The sequence below is a fragment of the Phyllobates terribilis genome, unplaced genomic scaffold (genome assembly GCF_046119375.1).
Source record: "Phyllobates terribilis strain yellow unplaced genomic scaffold, ASM4611937v1 Scaffold_11__3_contigs__length_659146591, whole genome shotgun sequence".
Taxonomy (NCBI): Eukaryota; Metazoa; Chordata; class Amphibia; order Anura; family Dendrobatidae; genus Phyllobates; species Phyllobates terribilis.
This window is the reverse complement of record NW_027362771.1, coordinates 527,389,231-527,402,386: the sequence shown is the minus strand read 5'-3', so window position 1 is coordinate 527,402,386 and position 13,156 is coordinate 527,389,231.

Here is a 13,156-nt window from a genome sequence, read left to right as displayed (position 1 = left end):
GATGGTGGTTCTTTGTGCTGTTTTCCTGTACTGGTGGTAGTTCTGCTGCCATATTTATCTGCTAATGATTGTTGGGATGATGCACTCATGTACTGATAACGGCTCTGGTGAAGTATTCATGTACTGATAGTGGTTCTTGGTGCTGTATTCCTGTAATGGTGGTTCTAGTGCTGTATTCCTGTACTAATGGTGGTTCTGGATTTTTTTCATAGGAGACAGTGATTTGTTCTATATTCTGCAATACTGTGGTATTGTGCAGTTTATAATATGCAGTAAGTGATCAGACGATCGTAGGTTTAAGTCTCCTACAAACTAAATAATAATGAATGAATATTGTAAAAGAAAAAAAAAAAAAAAAACAATGACGGAATTGCATTTCTTAAGTGCAGGTTTAAATTGCAATGAGGGGAGGAGTGTCATTTCAATTTTCGCATTAGGCAACAGAAAACATCAAGGTTGCAACGGTCATGTGACGTCATCACTCGAAGAAAAGCAAAGAGACTAGCAGGAGGCATGTCTGGATGCTGTGGAGGAATGACAGGTGTTAAGTAAGGGAATATGCATCGTTGAATATATAATTTCTGCTTTTGTGTAAGAGGGCAATAATATAGACTAGCTAAGTTTCTACAATGATTGACTGCAGAGTTATCCAACTCTCCTAAATCACACCGACTGTGTATATTTTCTGTGAGACTGATTATATAAAAGTGCTGTGTGCAGAATCTCTGGTTTATCCTATGAGCTGTACCTTCAGCCTGTCTTCTGATTGCAGGAGCTGACAGGTAGAAACCTATTACAACTTATTACAAGCAGGAGGCAAAGGTAGTGTGAGTGGGGGGACAGCAGTTCTCTGTCACTGATCTATCCTTACTGCCATTCGACAGTATAAATGCAGTGTGAAGAAAACTCTCTGACATTGTGCTTCAAACAATAGGGTGAGTCCCCTGAACTTCAATCCAGGAGTGCAGTCTTTCTAAAAAAGAGATTTCTGTCAGCTATTATTCTCCAAGTGCAGAAGAGAACAAGACTGATGGGACTCACCTCTTAAAGAGGACATTTCACTAGTTTTAGCATGTTAAACTTGCCACATCATGGAACGGTGGCCGTAGAGCTAAATAAAACATACATATTTTTTAAAATTCTCATCTCAGTTGTGGCGATACTGGCCTGTAAAGTTTAAATTATAATTTATGCCAAGACCAAGGGGGTTTTAACAAAAATTCATCTCTAGGGGTGTGTACTTTTCCCCCTACATGATGTTGACCAATCATAAGCAGTAGGTGTCATATTAACAAAGATATGGGAGGAGGGGGAGAACAGGCCTTCAGAAAAGCTTAGAAGGGGCTTCCTCCTCTCAGACGTAATGACAGACAGCTCTGCTCTCCTCACTAATTTCACCGAGAAAGAGCTATGTGTCAATACAAACATTTCCAGCTTTCATCTCACCATAGTGAGTGTGAGGGGAGGCGAAGTAGAGCACTGCTGTGTATCATTATAAACACCTCTTGCAGCTTTCATTTCAGGACACTGTGAGCTCTGCTTTACCCCCTCCCATCACCCTGACTGCAGTGGGATGAAAGCTGGAGGTATTTGTAGTGACACATAGTTCTACTCTACTCCCTGTCCTCCCCGCACTGCCGTGAAATGTAAATCCTACTTATGACCTGGTATTCTTCCCTGTCCATTTACTCCCTCACATTTTACCTCTCTCTCACTTTCCTCCCCCTCCCCTTTTTTAATGATATTTTTCTTGAAAACTTTAAATGTCAAGTGAAGGACCCTGATGGGTTTTATTCCTTCATAACATAATTTCTTATTGTTATCTTATCTACTCTTTATAAGACTTCTTGTGATTTCCGAATCTAAAAAGGCCCTTCGAGGCCAATATGTTTTGCCTATAACATTATACCGAGTTTTGACTGATTCATATGTTATATCTTTTAAAATGTGTTTCATAAAACAGATTGAACATAAAATGTAACATGAAGCTGTTTGTAATGACACATAGCTCTATTCTTCACAGTAGATGCCAGCAATGAGATCCCTGAGGAGAGAAGGGCTGTGTGTCATTACATCATACAGAAGAAAGCCTGTTTTAAGCTGACACTTCCTGCTTATGATTGGTCAATGTCATACAGGGGAAAAAGTGCACGCCCCCAGAGATGAATCTCTGCTAACGTCCCTTTGGTCATAGCATAAATTAGAATCTAAACTTTAGAAACTAATATCTGAGAGACGAGAAATGTCCTCAGCTCTGCGGCCACTATTCCAAGATGCTTAGACTGGTGAAATGTCCTCTTTAAAGTGTTGTCCATATGCCCTTTTCAGAAAGCTGCATCAAACATTGTCCCTAAAACCGGTAATGCGCCATAGCTTTATGACAGTGATGTTTTTGGCTACAATGTCTCCAAGTTGTGGTAAAATCACCTGGCCGGAATTCATCAAATTGTCGCAAATCGCTTGCAACTAGTCTATGGAGTGATGGAATCAGTAGACTGTGACTGTGAATCAGTAGATGAGTGTTCATAAACCATCATTCTGGTTAGCATCCTAGGGGTTTATTTTGGGGGGAAGAAATTATTACCTGTTACATATTTTTTAAATCAACACTGCCAGTTTATATGTGCAAAGAATATGGAGAATAAATATTGGAATAAATGGTAGTGATTCTGCAGCCACTCTTACCTGTATTGGAATCCAGGCGAGTTGCATTATTTTTTGGTGAAATGTTCCTTGGTGAATGTGCAGATCTTTCCAAACTATGTGCGCATTGTGTTTTCAGAAAATGTTAAATTGCATCTTCATTTTTAAATGAACCACTAGGGGTCACTGTAATCTAACCCTGCTGCTAACTATTGCGCTCCTGAACTTGGATAGATTTCCAAACTTTCATGCAGATTTGTTGAAGAAAGTTTCAGCACAAAATCACCAAGATGTCTGAGATAGAATGTGTAAATACTTTTGTGCCCAAAAATGACAAAAGTATTCTCGGAGTGATAGGCTGTGTGCCCACGTAGCGTTTTTCAAGCGTATATGCTGCGGAATTTCCGCAGCGTAAACGCTTGAAAAATGCATGTATATCCGCACCCCATGGTCCCCAATGGCATTCCGCAATGTCAATGCCCATGCTGCGGATTTTTCCGCAGCGTATATGCTGCGGTCAAAAATCCGCAGCATGTTCATTAATTTTGCGGAAGCGCAGCGGAATCAATGTGCGGATGGTACCCAAGTCTGGATGAGAGGAGACTCTCATCCAGACCTGGGTACCAAAGAACCTGTAAAAAAAAGAATAAAATAAAGTTTATACTTATCTTCTGATGTTTTCCCTCCGTCGCGCTGTTGTCTGAAGGACCTGCCACGTCATCGAGTCATGTGACCCACCACATGACTCAATGACGTCACCGCAGGTCCTGCACACAACAGCGTGAGCCGCTCAAGACTCCGGACGGGGCAGAGAATGCATCAGAAGGTGAGTATAAAGTTTATTTTTTTAATTTTTACCATTCTGAACAAGTTGTCAAGCACTTTTCCAAGTGATGCTTGGAGAAGTGCTTGATAACCCGCATGCGGAAATGCATGCAAAGACGCCTCACAAACGCTTCTACCTGGCGGGAAAACCGCATGTAATATCCGCATGCGATTTTCCCGCCAGGGAGAAGCGTAAAAAATATGCTTCAGGTCCGCAACGTGGGCACATAGCCATACACTCTGAGAATACTTTTGTCATTTTTGGGCATAAAAGTATTTACATAGATTTTTCTGGCTAACACGGTACCACAATATAACTTTGTATTGTACATCTGAGATAGTAAGAACACATTTCCCCAAACTGTAAGGATATGCCACACTGGACTGAAATACTGCAGATTTCCTGCCATAGATTTGCAAGCGGAAAACCTGCGGCATAACCCACACAAACACGAGGAGAAAATACAAATGCCTTCCAGATGGTGGATTTGAACCCAGGACCTCAGTACTGCAATGCTAACCACTGAGCCACCGTGCTGCCTGTGTATGGATACAACCCAAATAAATCAGTTGTCAAAAAATCTTAGTTATAGGGATTGGGGGTGTCTGGGACAGAAGAATTGATGACCTATCTATAAGTTAGGGCATTAATATGAGATTGGTGGGGGTCCGGCACCCAACATCCTCATCAATCATCTGAAATCTGCAGCAGCTGGATATAAGCGATATACAGAGCAGAACACAGCAGCCCTGTACATTGCTTAGTGGATACTGCACTTAAAGGGAAATAATCATCAGAAAATGACCTATTGTTTAAATCAGATGTTACTCCCTATATCCGATCACTCACTCGCTCTTGTCACCTGCACTTTAAAAACATCTCCAGAATCCAATCTTTTCTCACTTTTGAAACTGCTAAAACTCTTACTGTTGCTCTTATTCACTCTCGTCTGGACTACTGCAACTCTCTTCTGATCGGTCTCCCTCTTACCAAAATTTCCCCTCTCCAATCTGTCCTGAATGCGGCAGCCAGGGTCGTATTTCTGTCGAGCCGCTTCACCGATGCCTCCACCTTGTGCCAGTCATTACACTGGTTACCCATTCGCTACAGGGTCCAATATAAACTCATTGTTCTCACCCACAAAGCTCTCCACAGTTCTGCACCACCTTATAACTCCTCTCTCATCTCAGTCTATCGTCCTACACGTGCCCTCCGTTCCACAAATGACCTAAGACTAACATCCCCCATAATCCGAACCTCGCACCTCCGTCTCCAAGACTTCTCTCGTGCTGCGCCAGTTCTCTGGAATGCTCTACCCCAGACGATCCGATTGATGCCTAGCCCCCACATCTTCAAGCGCGCTTTAAAAACCCATCTCTTTAAACAAGCCTACCATCTCAAATACCCAGTAAACTAACTTTCCCCTGTTCCCTCCTAAATACTATTCAGAATCTGCTCCCTACTGTTCATCTGTCTCTACACCCTCCATGCACACGATAACTGCACTCGGTAATTGAGTATTGCACTTGAACATACAGGCTCATGACCGGATCATACAGCTTTATATGATAATCCCTATTTATTATAATTGCCAGACCTGAAATAACAAGCACTTTCCACCTATTGTGTCCCCCCATTTCCTTGTAGAATGTAAGCTTGCGAGCAGGGACCTCACTCCTAATGTAACTGTTTAAACTGTCTCACCTTGTATTGAATTTATTGTTTGTACATGTCCCCGCTTAATTGTAAAGTGCTGCGGAATATGTTGGCGCTATATAAATAAAAATTATTATTATTATTATTAGATGTTTGTGTTAAAATAATTGTTTTAAAATATTTGGCAATTTTTTTTTACATGTCAAAGTCTATATTAAAAATAAAAAAAAAGAAATCCTGCAATTTTCACACTGCCCAATGTGGCCTTTTTAGACTATTCCTATTGTTTCAGGAAACAACATATGTACATAGCAATAATGGTAAGATCCCAACCCTATCCTTTGTATTGTAGTGCCCAATGAGTGTGTACAATGGGCGTAGCTGTAAACCAGGTCTGCACAATATACGGGCCGTGGGGCCCCATGTGACCTACCAAAGTTTTTTTTTTGCTGTCTGCATAGAAGTGGGAGTCACTGCTGGCTTCTACTTATATTCAAATGTATTCACGTCTTTCAGACACAAATGCATTTGAACACTTGAGCGTCGTGACTGTGGCAGAGGAGCAACTGTCAACCCCTGCCCCGATGTACAGCGGTGTTATGATGTCACCAAGATGCTGATTTCATCACAGTGCTGCTGTTACCAAAGTGCCGCAGAGGCAGTAGAGACGGTGGGCAACAGTAAGTGCTCAGTGGAGGAGCCGAAAATTAAATGTTCTAATATTTTATGTGAAGGGGCAGGTTGGTGTTCAAGCGAGGGCACATTATGGGGCAATGGGGGAAGTTGTGAAAGGGGGTACAGTATAGCGAGGGCATTGGTGTTAGGGGAATTTATAAAGAGAGGCTGTGTGAGGGAATATTATGAAAAGGTTCAGTGTAAGGGAACATTATAGAGAGGGGCATTGTGGGGGGATATTATAGACAGGGGTAGTGTGTGGGGGATATTTTGTTCAGGAAGCACAGTGAGGGGCAATTATTTATTCAGCAGCACAGCATGGGAGATACCGTATTTTAAGACGTACCGGTTTATAAGACGCACCGGTTTATAAGACGCACCCCAAATTTTTCGGAGGAAAATAGGAAAAAAAGGTTTTTAATAAACTGATGCGTATTAAAATCAGGTTACCTGGGGGGGGGTGGCGTTGGTAGAGTGGGGCCCCAGGGTTGCTGCTGGCTGAGGCCGGAGATGCTGCGAGGTCCTGGAGATGATGCGGGGTCCTGGAGATGCGTGGGTGCTGGAGATGCGGACGGGGTGCCGGAGATGCTGCGGGGTGCTGGAGATGTGGACGGGGTCCCAGAGATGCTGCATGGTGCCGGAGATGCGGACGGGGTGCCGGAGATGCTGCGGTGTGCCGGAGATGCGGATGTGGCGCCCCTGAGGGTTCAGGGGTACTGCACCTCAGTAAGAGGTGTGGTATCTCCTCTTCCAGGTAAGGATGGAGCATTTCTCGGGACCCTACTTTACCACTCAACACTACACCACTCCTGTCCTGTAGGGGGCCTAAATGCACCAGGGTGCTGCCCCGGCCCAGGATAGAGGAGATGGGGGGAACCAAAGATAGGGGGAACCATGTAGTGGGTGAGGGTGGAGGACACACTTTTAGGATGCACTTATAGATTCATATATATCCAACGGGCATCTAAAGTTCAAGGTCTTTGATTGAGGGTCTTCTGTCAGGGTCCAGCAAGAGGCTGTAGCTGGCGGAAGGTTCGCGGTCCTCGTACTCTGGCCTTGAGACGAGGAGCGGGTCAGAGTTAACCACTGTCTCTGCCCGGTCAGGGTCTCGTTCTAAGAAGGCCTTGGAGGGGAGCAGAGGAGATAGGCTCCACAGGCAAAAGGATCCCAGGGGGATACGGACGGAGCGGAGTCGCCACCTGTATTCTTCACTCTAGCCTAGTCGGAGGGATTCCTGCTGCAAGAGGGGTGACCGGCCCCCGATATCTGACTGTGTACTTCACGTCACTGTTAGAAAAGCCCAGAGGCTTAGTGGATCCCAGGGGGATACGGACGGAGCGGAGTCGCCACCTGTATCTCTCACACTGCGTTTATCCAGTGGGACCTGGCCTTACACCACGTTCATACCACACACAGTCAGGAGAAGACTTAGTGGGAGAACTTACCAAGGAGAGGAACACACACCAGAGGGGTCTCGACAGGTGCTCCTGATCTATCTGGAAAGTGCTGGACCCCCTTCCCGATGGCCGCAGTACGCCATGTGTAGCAGAGAGAAGCTTTGCGGCTAAAGTTCATCTAAAGTGAGTAAAGAACCGGATGACTTCACATACCGCCTCAGCCTGTTATTTCCTGCGCGGCACTGCACCCACCATCCCTTCTCACACTGCCCTGAGGCCTGCTCCGCCTGTGGGGAGCCGTCCCATCTTAGCTGCCCATAACACCAGCCTCAGTGAACTGTTGGAGCGCTGGTGGCCTCCACCAGAAACCACAGGTGGCGTAGTGGAGCAAACCACTCATCCTAAAAGAAGCCCATTATTTTTATGTGACAGCCCTGGGCACGGAACGGGTCTAGGCCACGACTGCATCCCCTCAACATCAGCAAGGCCCGGCTCCGGGTACCCCATTTCCCAGGGAGGGCGAGGCGTCACACGGATGGAGTCCCGGAGATGCGGACGGGGTGTTCGGAGGTGGCTGCGGCCCCAGGCTGTTTGCTGTCTCAACGCAGAGATGTCAATCTGAGCATGCGCCACCTCTAGCGGCCAATTTCTCGGAGTACATTGCATAGGACAGTATGGACACCTCCAGCGCAGAACTTGGCAGACAGCATGGGGCCCGCAGCCGCCTCCAAACACCACGTCCTGACCCTGCAGCATCTCTGGCACCCTGTCCACCTCTCCGGCACCCCGCAGCTTCTCCTGGACTCGCTCCACCGCAGCCGGTAAGGTGATTTCGCTTTCTAAGACGCAAGCCTATTTTCCCCCCAAATCTGGGGGAAAAAAGTGCATCTTATAAAGTGAAAAATACAGTATTTTTAATTATGGCGCAGTATAATGATACTTTTATTTTTAAGGGCAACTTGTTGGGAAATGCCGCTGAAGACAGAGAAGCGTGAAGTCTGGAGAGAAGAGCTCTGGGCATGAAATCTTAATATGGCACCTATACTACATGGAGACAAAAGGGATGGGAATGACTTCAATTGGAGATGTTATTTATAAAATACCTGGATGTAAATGTTTGTGATATGGACTACATATCATCAGTACTGTGGCTCCTGTATGGTCCGCAGTCTAATGATGGCTGGTAACAACTTCCAGTATCTTCTTAACACTGTTAAGTACATACTGGGAGTTGTAGGTTCATGCGACACAATTGTATATGTGGCTGAAAGGACATTACAATTGCATGCTGTACTAAGCTTGGTGCTGTATTCATGTACTGATGATGGTTTTGGTGATGGATCCATGTACTGACAGTGATTCTGGTGCTGCATTCATGTACTGATGGTGGTTCTGGCTCTGCATTAATGTAGTGACTGTGGTTCTCGTGCTGATTCATGTACTGATGGTGGTTCTGAGGTTTAATTTATGTACCAGTGGTGGTTTTGATCCTGCATTCATGTACTGATGGTAGTTCTGGGGCTGCATTTATGTATTAATGGTGGTTCTGGTGCAACATTCATGTACTGATGGTGGTTCTGATTCTGAATTCATGTATTGATGGTAGTTCTGGCAATGAATTCATGTTCTGAAGGTGATTCTGGTGCTGCTTTCATGTGCTGAGAGTAGTACTGGCATTGCATTCATGTACTGATGGTGGTTCTGGTGCTGCATTCATGTACTGATGATGGTTTTGATGCTGCATTCTTGTACACATGTAGCAATCCATAACGTGCTTTAAGGCTATGTTAAAAACTTAAAGATCATCAAGACTTAGAGTTTTGAAATTGTCAGGAGGATTAGGCGAGTTTCCGCTCAGTTTTTGCTCCAAAAACTCAGTGTAAATTAGAGTGTGTTCATACTGACCTTTTTCAACCAGAAACCGAGCAGAAAGTCTCCAGATCCTCCTCAAATACTCAAAACTTGGTTCTGATGACGTATTAATGTACTAATGGTGATTGTGGTGATGTATTTATGTAAGTAAGTACCCCTTTAAATTTTCTTGCGGCTCTTGGGATTGGTTCATTATGGCAATGTGTCCCTTGGACCAAAAAATGTTGTGCACCCCTGCTATATGATTTTAAAAAATCCCCTGTGGCCAGTATGAAAATTGCAGGATTACTATTTTTTTTTAAATTAAGGATCATAATATGAAAAAAAATTGTCAAAATTTAGTAAAAACTAAATGTAATTCAAAGTTCTGATTTAAACAGTAGTTCATTTTCTGATAATACACTCCCTGTAATTTCCTCTTCACTATATATAGGAGATAAAAAACAGTACTCAGTTCTGGAAAAAAAACACTATAATATGCCCAATTGGGTCTGTCACCAAACTTGTTCTGAAAAACAAATGTTCAGAGTTACCAGGTGATATAAAAACAGGTGATGGATTAGTGAGGATTAAAAATGGTCAAAATTGGTGCAAATTTATGCTGATAAAATGGTCAGCAGATTAGTACAAAACAAGTAGTTGGTATTTTACAATATCTCATTCACATGATGTAGAAATTTGATGTGCAGAATTTTATCTGCAGTGCGGATTGTACATTCTGCGTCATGTGAATTCTGTTGTAAATGGTGGATTTTTTTCATTATGATAGAAAAGAAAAAAAATTGCAAGTAATGTAGTGTTGCTGATTTTGTGACAGATATCTTACAGTAGGTGTGAATTATATATCCATCTGATATGCACCCCTACACTTCACACTCAGGCTGTGTGCCCACGTAGCGTTTTTCAAGCGTTTATGCTGAGGAATTTCCGCAGCGGAAACGCTTGTAAAACGCTAGGTAATCCGCACCCCATGGTCCCCAAGGGGATTCCGCATGTTCTATGCACATGCTGCGGATTTTTCCGCGGCGTTTATGCTGCGTACAAAAATCCGCAGCATGTCATTTAATTTTGCGGTAGCGCAGCGGAACTCCCGCCATTGACTTGCATTGAGACGCATAGAAACCACGACTGTACATTTTTACAAGCGGCTTCTATGCGTCTCTATGTGCAGATGGTACCCAGTTCTGGAGGAGAGGAGACTCTCATCCAGACCTGGGTACCATTGTACCTGTAAAAAAAGAATAAAATAACAAATAAAGTTTATACTCACCTGTCCGGCGTCTTCTCTCTGAATGCCAGCAGCGCTGAAGGACCTTCGGTGACGTCACAGTCATGTGACCACAGGCCCTTCACCGCTCTGTCTCGCGATATGCCGGCAGCCGGGAACCAGCCAGGAAGCAGCGCTGCAGCCACGCCGGGCATCGGGGGTGAGTATAGCTTTATTTGTTTTAATTTTTACGGTTCACACTGTATAAATCCATGCTGTTTGCATGGATTTATACAGTGTGACCTAGTTGTCAAGCACTTTCCAAGTGATGCTATCGCCTGGAAAGTGCTTGTCAATCTGCATGCGGAAACGCATGTGAATCCGCATGTATTCTGCAGGAAAAACGCATGCACAATCTGCATGCGTTTTTTTCTGCCAGGGAGATGCAGAAATGCTGCAGAAATTTTCTGCTTCATTTCTGCATCGTGGGCACATAGCCTCAGTGTTTGTCCAGCTGGATAAGCATCTTGCATGTGTTTTCAGATGCCTGATGGAAAGTGACAGTCTCAGGGGTGTGCGATTTTTTTGTCTACAGACTGCAGGGCTACCAACAGAGCAACAATAGGGTGCCCTGTAATAACCATCTCTGCAGTCTGTGTTGTAGGAAGGCGGCAGCTGTCACAGAGACAAATGATGCCTCTAACAGCAGTAGTCATTGGATGGGCAAAAAGGTGAAACAGAAATATGGTATCATGTAGTGCTGGAGAAGGATGTTATCAATACCATGGATGGCAAGAAGAACAAACAAATCCACTTTGGAACAAATCAAGTAAGACATGTCACTCGAAGCAAAGATCACCAAGCTACAACTTGCCTACTTTGGACACATCATACGAAGAGATCAATCACTGGAGAAGGACATCATGGTCAGAAGAATAGAAGGAACAAGGCAAAGAGGAAGACCAGAAACCCGATGGCTTGATACTATCAATATAACACTGGAGAAGACTCTGGTGGACATATCTAGGCTTAAACAAGTTCTTCCCACAGATCGTTCATCCATCTAGTCGCCATGGCTCGAGATTGAGCCGAAGGTCATGCAAATAAATAAATTACAGGAGCGGCATTTTGGAAAAGTTGTCAAAATTAAAACATTCAGGAAAAAAGTCACATCTAGCTACAGGTGCATCTCACTAAATTAGAATATCATCAAAAAGTTAATTTATTTCAGTTCTTCAATACAAAGAGTGAAACTCCTATATTATATAGAGTCATTACAAACAGAGTGATCTATTTCAAGTGTTTATTTCTGTTAATGTTGATGATTATGGATTACAGTCAATGAAAACACAAAAGTCATTATCTCAGTAAATTAAAATAATTAACAAAAAACACCTGCAAAAGCTTCCTAAGCATTTAAAAAGGTCCCTTAGTCTGTTTCAGTAGGATCCACAATCATGGGGAAGACTGCTGATGTGGCGCCCTGTAGCGCACAGGTGCCACAAAACCCAGTAGGGTGCATGGATGAACTTCTCCACAAGAGTCCCTCACACATTCACACACCTCCACCCTACCGCTTCAGACCACCAGAGGGAGCCCCATTAGGGATATAAAAAACTGGAGGGTGGAGTTAGGTAGTGAGAGTGTGCTGATGCTAGGAGATCAGTGAAGACGCAGCACGCTGGCTGCTGTGCTTAGGCGAGCCAAGGCCTACCGCACGAGTAGAAGCCTGAGGGGCCCCGAGTATGGCCGGAGACAAGAAGCAGAGGAGAGAAGTAACGAGGGGGCAGAGGAGCGTACCAGGCTCACCCCAAACCATACACCGGACACCGGGTCCGTGCCTACAGGGTCCCTTTATACCCAGTAGGGATTACCGGATACCTGGAGGACTACAAGTCCCAGGTCGACCAACGCTGACTACCGTACCAGGGCTAGGAGTCACGGAGGCCCCAGCGTCCAGGGAGAGTGATCTCCAAGAGAAGGCCCTACCACCAGGTCAGCAGGTGCAAGAGAGAGAGACAGTAATTTAGCCAGGCCTAGCTCCAGGCAGGTCAGAAGCTTAGCAAGTGAAAGCAACGGATGAAGAGGCCCTATACCCGCTCACTGGGGAGAGTCCAGAAGTGCACTGGACCATACCTGCTTCCGCACCAGTAAAGGTACCGAAGCGAACCACCGTGTGAGTGTCTGTCATTTCTCCCTGAACCGTCCTGGCCGTCTCTCGCCTGTACCACCATCCATTTCCCCACGCTGCCCTGAGGCCCGCTCCACCTGTGGGGAGCCGTTCCATTATAAGCTGCCCTAACATCTGCCTCAGAGGACTGTCGCAGCACTGGTAGTCCTTACCAGGCACCACAGGTGGCATCATGAACTATTCCAAAGCCCCATTTAAACCCAATTTTCCCTTTCTTTTCGTTGACCGCCCTGGACCACGGACCGGGCCAGCCACCGTGATATCCCCCCACCAGAATCAAAGGCCCGGGTGCCGAGTACCCCACGGCTCTGGGAGCGTGTCAGCTTCTGGCATCACGAACAGGATTGCATGCCCGCTGCCACCGGGTACTGTGCCCCTTAAAAGACTGTAACACTCACTGTGGTGAAGGTTTCCCGCCATTGTCCGCCATTTTCCTGTCGCCGCGCGGGAAGAAGAGGGGTGTAACCGCGGGAACCCGAGAGGCATGACTGTGAAAGCGCGCGAAACCCAGGACATGCCCCACCCTTGACGTTGAACCAGGAGGCGTCAGGTCCTGGAAGGAGTCCAGTAGACGCTCTGACGTCAGCTGCGGCCTACCTGATAAAAAGTGAATAAGGTAGGCTATGGTTTACTAGGAGGGCGCAACCATGGCCGACGACCAGCAAGCCGCCGGAGCACCGGTTAACGCT